The sequence below is a fragment of the Leptinotarsa decemlineata genome, unplaced genomic scaffold (assembly GCF_025532065.1).
Source record: "Leptinotarsa decemlineata unplaced genomic scaffold, Ldec_3_MD MMD2_tig00000035_RagTag_RagTag, whole genome shotgun sequence".
Taxonomy (NCBI): Eukaryota; Metazoa; Arthropoda; class Insecta; order Coleoptera; family Chrysomelidae; genus Leptinotarsa; species Leptinotarsa decemlineata.
This window is the reverse complement of record NW_027412540.1, coordinates 21,306,484-21,313,872: the sequence shown is the minus strand read 5'-3', so window position 1 is coordinate 21,313,872 and position 7,389 is coordinate 21,306,484. Positions and strand designations below refer to the sequence as shown.

The following is a 7,389-nucleotide window of genomic DNA, read 5'->3' as shown; positions in this document are numbered from 1 at the left end:
CCAGTTAGTTCGAAAATGGTAACCTATTTAAATCAAGTCAGTCATCCATTAGAATGTTTGAAATTTTTAGTTTAGTAAGTATACTCCTGATGTCTCGAATATAGATGTTTTGTCATTATCATTTTCAACTAACTTTCTCAACGTATTACCTATTCTATATGCAATTTTAATATTTCATTTATTCAAAAATAAAGCCACTTATTCTACTGTTTGTCCAAAATATGTTAAAGCCCAATAATTTTGATTACCTAAGTTATAAATAGAAAAAACATCTTGAATCGCTTTTGTGTTGACTTCTTTGGAAAGAAGTTTGTCTATCAATTCAGTTTTAAGTCTATTGTTTACTGAAATTTGCTTTATGATATTGAGTTTATTATCGACATTTTCTATTGAAAGCGAAACGTTGACTATTCCACATATCTATGACAGTACAAGAGATACTCAATTAAAGGATGTTTAAAAATCGACTTCTCTAGGTTATCTATGAAAATTTCCGCAAGTAAGGGGATTAACAGATTTCCCATAATTAAACCTTTTGAAGAGGAATAAATATTGTTTAATTGAAAATAATTTTGTTTGAGACATAACGACAATTATTTCTTGTTTTATTACTCTATTTTCATCTAACAATTATATAACTGAAGTAATAGTATCTCTTCTTTGATTGAAAATGGTTTAATAGCCGAAACTAGTCAACAATAAAGAAATATCGTGGAAAATAGACAAAAGTGTGTTTTTGTAGTGTATCCTCAGTAAAGTAATAGTATCACCAGGAGGTATTCTGGAAAATAGATTCTGCACATCGAAGGATAGTAATTTCGAATTGTCTGGTAGCATTATGTTCTCTATGTTATTCACCAAGTCATATGAATTCCGTAGACTGGATTTTGAATGAAATTCACAATGGTTCAGGATGATACTGATAAGTCTTTCTGATAATTTCACTGATGGTACTTTGACAAAATAAACCACTGGTCTAATCGGATAACTTCGTCTGTGCAATTTTATTAGTGAGTATAATTTTGGAGTTTCAGGGTTCAGACGTAATCACAAATGAAACTGCCTACTTAGGTACTCACTCGATCAAATTACCTAACATCTTCTGTATACCTGAGAGATATAGGTTGGCAATAATGAAACAGGTAAAAAGAAAGAATATAAAAGCATTCTGTTAGTTTTTACAGAGTTAGTTGTTCTCTGGATTTGAGAAGGCGATTGTGCGAGCGTTGATATACTGAATAGATACAACCTACAATTCAAACTATGGCCAACAAAGAAAATATTTGGTTAGCTGATGAGATCTTAGATTATGAATTCAATGATATCCAGGAGAAAGCTCACTCCTCTGAAGATACAACATTGGATGAAATTGACATAGCATCCGATCGTGAGATAGACATAATGAAAGCTAGAGTCCGTGAAATGGAAGAAGATTTAGCTAAATTGAGAGAAATACAAAGTCACGTTGGCGAGCGAATCAAAATGGGCACCCCTCCTGTCCTCATGTCAATGAAAGAGAAAATGGAAGTGGATAATCGTAGCATATACATTGGTAATGTAGATTATGGCGCAACTAGTGAAGAGTTGGAACAACATTTCCAAATCTGCGGCTCCATCAAACGGATAACTATTCCTTGCAACAAATACGATCAGCATCCAAAAGGATTCGCCTATATTGAATTTGACGACAGAGAATCTGCAGAAACTGCTTTAACACTAGATGAGTCAATTTTCAGAGAAAGGCCTATAAAAGTAATGTCAAAAAGGACGAATCGCCCAGGCATATCTTCAACGCATAGACCACCCAGAGGACGCGGTGCATTCCGTGGATCACGAGGGATAAATAAAGGATTTTATTGCGGAAACAGATCTTCGATGAGAACAAGTTACAGAAGAGGTCATTATACACCTTATTGAGAATTGATGGTTGCAGCAAGTGACATTGAATCCATACCATAAGATATATGGTTTCTACTTTAGTTGTATTTTAGTTCTGGAGATGTTCATTAAATACATAGAATTCGATAAATTTTTGAAAACTTTTAATTTTTTGTACATTTTCCATTGCTTTTTACAAATTGCGGCATATGGTTATTAATCGGTTCGTCATTCTTTGGAAATTGAGTTAAACGTATTTGATGATGAGGTCAGATTAGTTGTCATTTATTGAATTGAAATAGTTTCAAACTTCATATATTTTTATTAGAGTGAGACATTGACAACACTTCATGTACATCTGTGTTGTGATCAATGATAATTCCACTATGGCATAATTTTGTTTCAATCCGGTTTGTTTAGTTTTTCATTTCCCAATGAAATGAAAAACTAATGATCAATGATCAAAATAACTAGTATTTGTTGATAGTTTAGTGCCTTTTTCAACGAACCATGAAGAATAATCAATATTGAGGTAATTAGATTCGTATACAAGAATATTTCATACCTAGTATTCTTTTAAAACCTAATCTCCCACAATTTATTTGTTATATCAATTTCATGGTGTTCAATGAGACTCATGACTGCGCAGAAAGAAGATTTGATCTTCACAAAAAAATATCAGGACGTTAATTGAATGAATAGAATTGGATGAATTTTTGAAAACTTTCAATGTCTCGTTATTTTTTCAGTATTATTCAGGCAGACTGTGACATCATCACACCAGGCAAGTTGCCTCTCAGCTCGCCAGACAGGGCAGATAGACCATCCAGGCAACCAGAGTGCACCAGATTGTCACGTGGTGTCCTGGAACAGTGATGTCGAAAAGAACGAATCGCCCAGGCATTTTTTCGACTCATAGATTACCCAGAGGACTTGGTGCATTCCGTGGATTTCGAGGGGTGAATAGAGGATTTTATTGCAGACACAGATTTTCGATAAAAACAAGTTCTAGAAGAGGTCTTTATTCACCTTATTGAGAATCGATGCTTGCAGCAACTGGAATTTAATCGTTCAAATAACCTGGGAATGAATGTGATAACGAGATCTGCTATATAGATTCAAGTTTAGTTGTTTTTCAGTTATACTTATGACGTTTATCAAATGAATAGAATTCAATACATTTTTGCAAATTTTCAATTTATTGTTATTTCTTCAATATTACCGTCAATTGGGGTGATTTTGTCCTCTGGGGTAGCTTTGACCAGTTTTGAGCTGCTGCAGTCAATGATACATACCTCCTCAATGACAACGAGATATTCTCTAGTTTGTAGGTCGTTCCAGTTAACTGTTTTATTTGTGACGTGTGTTATCCATAAAAATTTGTGTTCTTCAAAATTACATATACCTAGACAGCTTCCACGAAAAGAGGGTGAGTTTCATCACTTATTATTATTAGTAAATGTAATGAAGAATCTATCTACTTGCAGTTTTGTTCCTGTTAGTCGAGTCCCGACAGGGACTCTCTAACATTGACAGATAGAAGATAGCGGCTATCTTGTGGTGAAGCTACATCTGCCAAATTATTTGTCATTTATTCAGTACATTTCAGTTATACTGAGGATGTTAGTTATATCATTAATTACACAATAACAGAATAACCTACAAGAGTTATTGCTCTCTTTTTGAGAGAAATGTACTGGTTTCAGAATGTGCCCAGAAAAAAACAAGTGTATGGTTTTTTCAAAGAGGTTCTTTTCCCCAAAGTTAAAGCTATGCGATTTGAATATCCAAGTAGTTGAACAAATTCGTTACTTAGGAATGTTTTTCGATAGTAAGTTGAACTGAAATGTTGACTTAAATCATTTCAGATCATCATGTCATAGCGGTATCAATCTATTAAAAATTTTCTCAAACCATAATAATTGGGGCTCCGACAGTCAAAAGCTTTTACTTTTCTATAAAGCTCTAGTAAAGTCTAAGATCGTTCAAATAGACTGGAAGTGAATTTGATGATAAAGAGATAAGATATGTGGATTCCACTTCAGTCAGTATTTTAGTTATACTGAGGATGTTCATTAAATAAAAAGAATTCGATAAATTTTTGAAACCTTTCTATTCATTTTTAATTCTCAGAAACATGTGTTCAGGTAATCGAATTGTAATGTGAGGTACCATATAATCGTTATAAGTCTCAGTGCATTTTCTATTGCTCCCTTGTGTTTTACAAACCGCGGCATATGGTTTTTCATCGGTTCCTTCTGAATTCATCATTCGTTTCGATTTTGGAAATTAGGTTGAACATATTTGATGATGAGGTCAGTTTTAATCTTCCTCTTGAGGATGATCACTTGGTGAACGAAACACGTGTCGAGGTGTTGAAATAACGGTTTGTTGGAACAATATTTATTGCTACACTAAAGGTTCCAAACAGTGCATCACAGGCCTAGGTAGTTCCTCAAAGGAACACCAAAACGTATGTATAGATTCGTCCAACAGGGACTTCAGAAATTTGACAATTGATAGCGGCTATCTTGTTGAAGCTACTTCTGTCAGATTAGTTGTCGTTTTATCAGAATGTTTTGCTACATCACCATAGACAGGTATAGCATTCAGCAACACGGGACAGTCACTGTTTGGTGAGGAGTTTGGGCTGGCTGCGTCATCGATTCATCTTTTTCTGAGAACGATGTTTACCAAGCCATCACTGTCAATGGCAAGCACTGTAAGTCGGTGATTACCAACTTTTTTTTGGCCTGAATTGGATGAACTGAAAACCAGCGACATGCGGTTTCAACAGGAAGGCGCTATGTGCCACATAGCTCATACCACATGCGATACTTTGCACGAACAATTTGAGGGACATGGTCATCTCACGTGGAGGTGATGTGAACTGGCCAATAAAAGCGGGCGATTTGAACTCGATAGACTTATCCTTGTGGGGTTTTCTTGAGTCGCAAGTGTATGCAAATAAGCCACAAACCACATCGGTCCTCAAAGCCAACATAACCCGTGCCATCGGTCGAATTCAGCCTGGTTTATGCGTCAGAGTCATAGAAAATTGGACGTTTCGAATGTGTTGCACCCAGAAATGCTGTGACGGACATTTGAATGATGTTATATTCCACATATAATAGCATCAAATGGTATTTCAAACGAATACAAAATTTCTTTATGTTTCACATACTTTGTCTCATTTAAATTTGAAGACAGAAAGCGCCTAATGGAAGACCTTATATCTCTGTTAGCGAGTTTGAGATTTCATCAACTTTTGGAAGTATATATATTCATAATGTTCAGTGTATACTTTGCGGAATTTCAAATATTCCATTCATAAGAATAGGAATAATTTGATTTGAATAGTTTTTGAATTTCATACATGGTTATCGACGACCATGTTAAAAAATTATACTTCAAATTAATTTTCATTCAATGATATTTTCTTAAACACTGAATTGCGCACAAGCACACAACAAGTCGTCTGGTTGTTGAGAGTTTCAGCGATTTATCCATGTAGAAAGTCATTCACGCTATGTAATAGCATGCTGGGGTGGGGCTTTTCGAACACACCTTCGTCCTCTTGAAGTACTACAAAACAAATTTCTAAAACTGATACATTCAAAAAGTTCACGCTTTCCTACAGACAATTTGCTTTGTGAAGCTGGTGTTTTTGACATTCGTCAACTCTTTTATTTCAATGTAATCTTAACGTGCCACAAGAAGAAAAGTCATCTCTTACCGTCACACAAATACAACACCCGAAAAAAAATCATCATATAATTCCATCAACATAAAAATCACTTTTGCAGCATACATATACTTACCTGGCTCCAAAATTATTCAATACTCTTCCCAAAACTATCTGAAGAATCGTACTCAAAGAGTTGTTGTGGATGAAGTTATTTCAGATGCTCTGCCGGTATTAAAAGGAGTGCCACAAGGATCTATCCTTGGGCCCTTGCTTTTTAGCTTGTATATTTGTGACTTTTATCTGTCCGGGAAAAAATTCAGTATACATCACTATGCAGACGACACACAATTATATTTCTCTTTGTCGCCTGGCGAGTCTACATCTGCTCTGTCGCATATTAATAACGATCTTCAAGCCATCTTTGACTTTTCTACTGCCCATAAGCTCAAGCTCAATTTTGACAAATCCGCAATAATGATGTTCGGAGCTAAGAGGGACAGAGAGCTCACCAACTCTACCTTTCAAGTTCGCATCGAAAACGATATACTTCCCTCCGTGGACGAGATACAAAATTCAGGATTGTGATTTGGGCTGGATCTTCGCTTTACTAAACATGTCAGCTATCTGAGCCAATCTTCTTATAACGTTCTCAGACAGCTTTTTCCTAATCGTGATTTGCTCAACACAAACTTGAAACTTAGACTATGCGAGTCTCTGATTATGTCAAAAATTTACTATTGCGACAGTATTTATGTGTATAATAATGCACCCAAATATTAAAATCAACTACCCTGCGAATTTCGATCATACACCATCGTAAACTTTAAAAAAAGACTGAAGACTTATTTACGCCTCTTGTCCGTTCCCGACCTTGGCATTTCTAAAATGAATTGTCTAAAGTAAAGCAATAACTAAAAGTTTTTGATATTGTTAACTCGACTTGTGTTCATGTGTTCATATTATTTATTCATAGTTTCTCCCAGGTTGAGTTGAAAAACAGCCTTGGCTGATACTCCGCCTATTCACCATATACTGGATTTTTTTTTTGTTTTTCTGTTTAAAAAATCTGTATTTTTATGTTGAACAAAGACGTATTATTATTATCATTACAAAAAACATCAATATATTTCACCACTTCAAAAAGTCATTGAGGCAATTTATATGCAGACAGTCAAGTCAAATGATTTCTGATTTTGTTGACAATGAAAATATTTTCAATGAAGTTTTTATCAAAGTAAAAAATGTGTGAAAGAACAAAATTTTTATTACTTCACAGTAGAACCTCATATAATACATTAGTACATCAGAATTGTCCACTTCACCTTATTTATATATTATAATTTCTAACACACCGATTATAACATTTGTGTCTTTTAAATGTCACATAAACAATCTTATACCAATTACACGCATCAACCATCGTATTAATTTATAGTTACACAGTTATATGCGTGTATGCGAATGATTTGTAAATATTTATTTTCAGATTTAGAGAAGCCTGATACTCATTGGATTTTTTCATAATTCTGCAATTGTCAGTGAGTATGTTTATTATTTATAAGTTTTATTCCATTGTATTTTCTCGAAACAAGTGTGAAAAACACTTATCGAGTACTTACTCATTTATTCACCTTTATCTTCTTACTACATTGTTCTGTATTATTCTTTCCTACGTAAACAAATATTATTATTATCATTTCATTGTCAAAAAATCAACTTCATTATCATTTCCCAAAAGTTGAGATGTTCGGGCGTGTCCACAAAGTAACGACTCAATGAGTCAAATAATGACCACTCCCCTCACCGTCAGATAAGTGATAACT

The 7,389-nt window shown here is 34.4% G+C and overlaps 1 pseudogene; it reads left to right on the top strand.

The window, feature by feature from the left end:
• The first annotated feature begins 967 nt into the window (after window positions 1–967).
• On the top strand, window positions 968–3,021 carry LOC141481152 (polyadenylate-binding protein 2 pseudogene; annotated as a pseudogene).
• The last annotated feature ends 4,368 nt before the right edge of the window (window positions 3,022–7,389 follow it).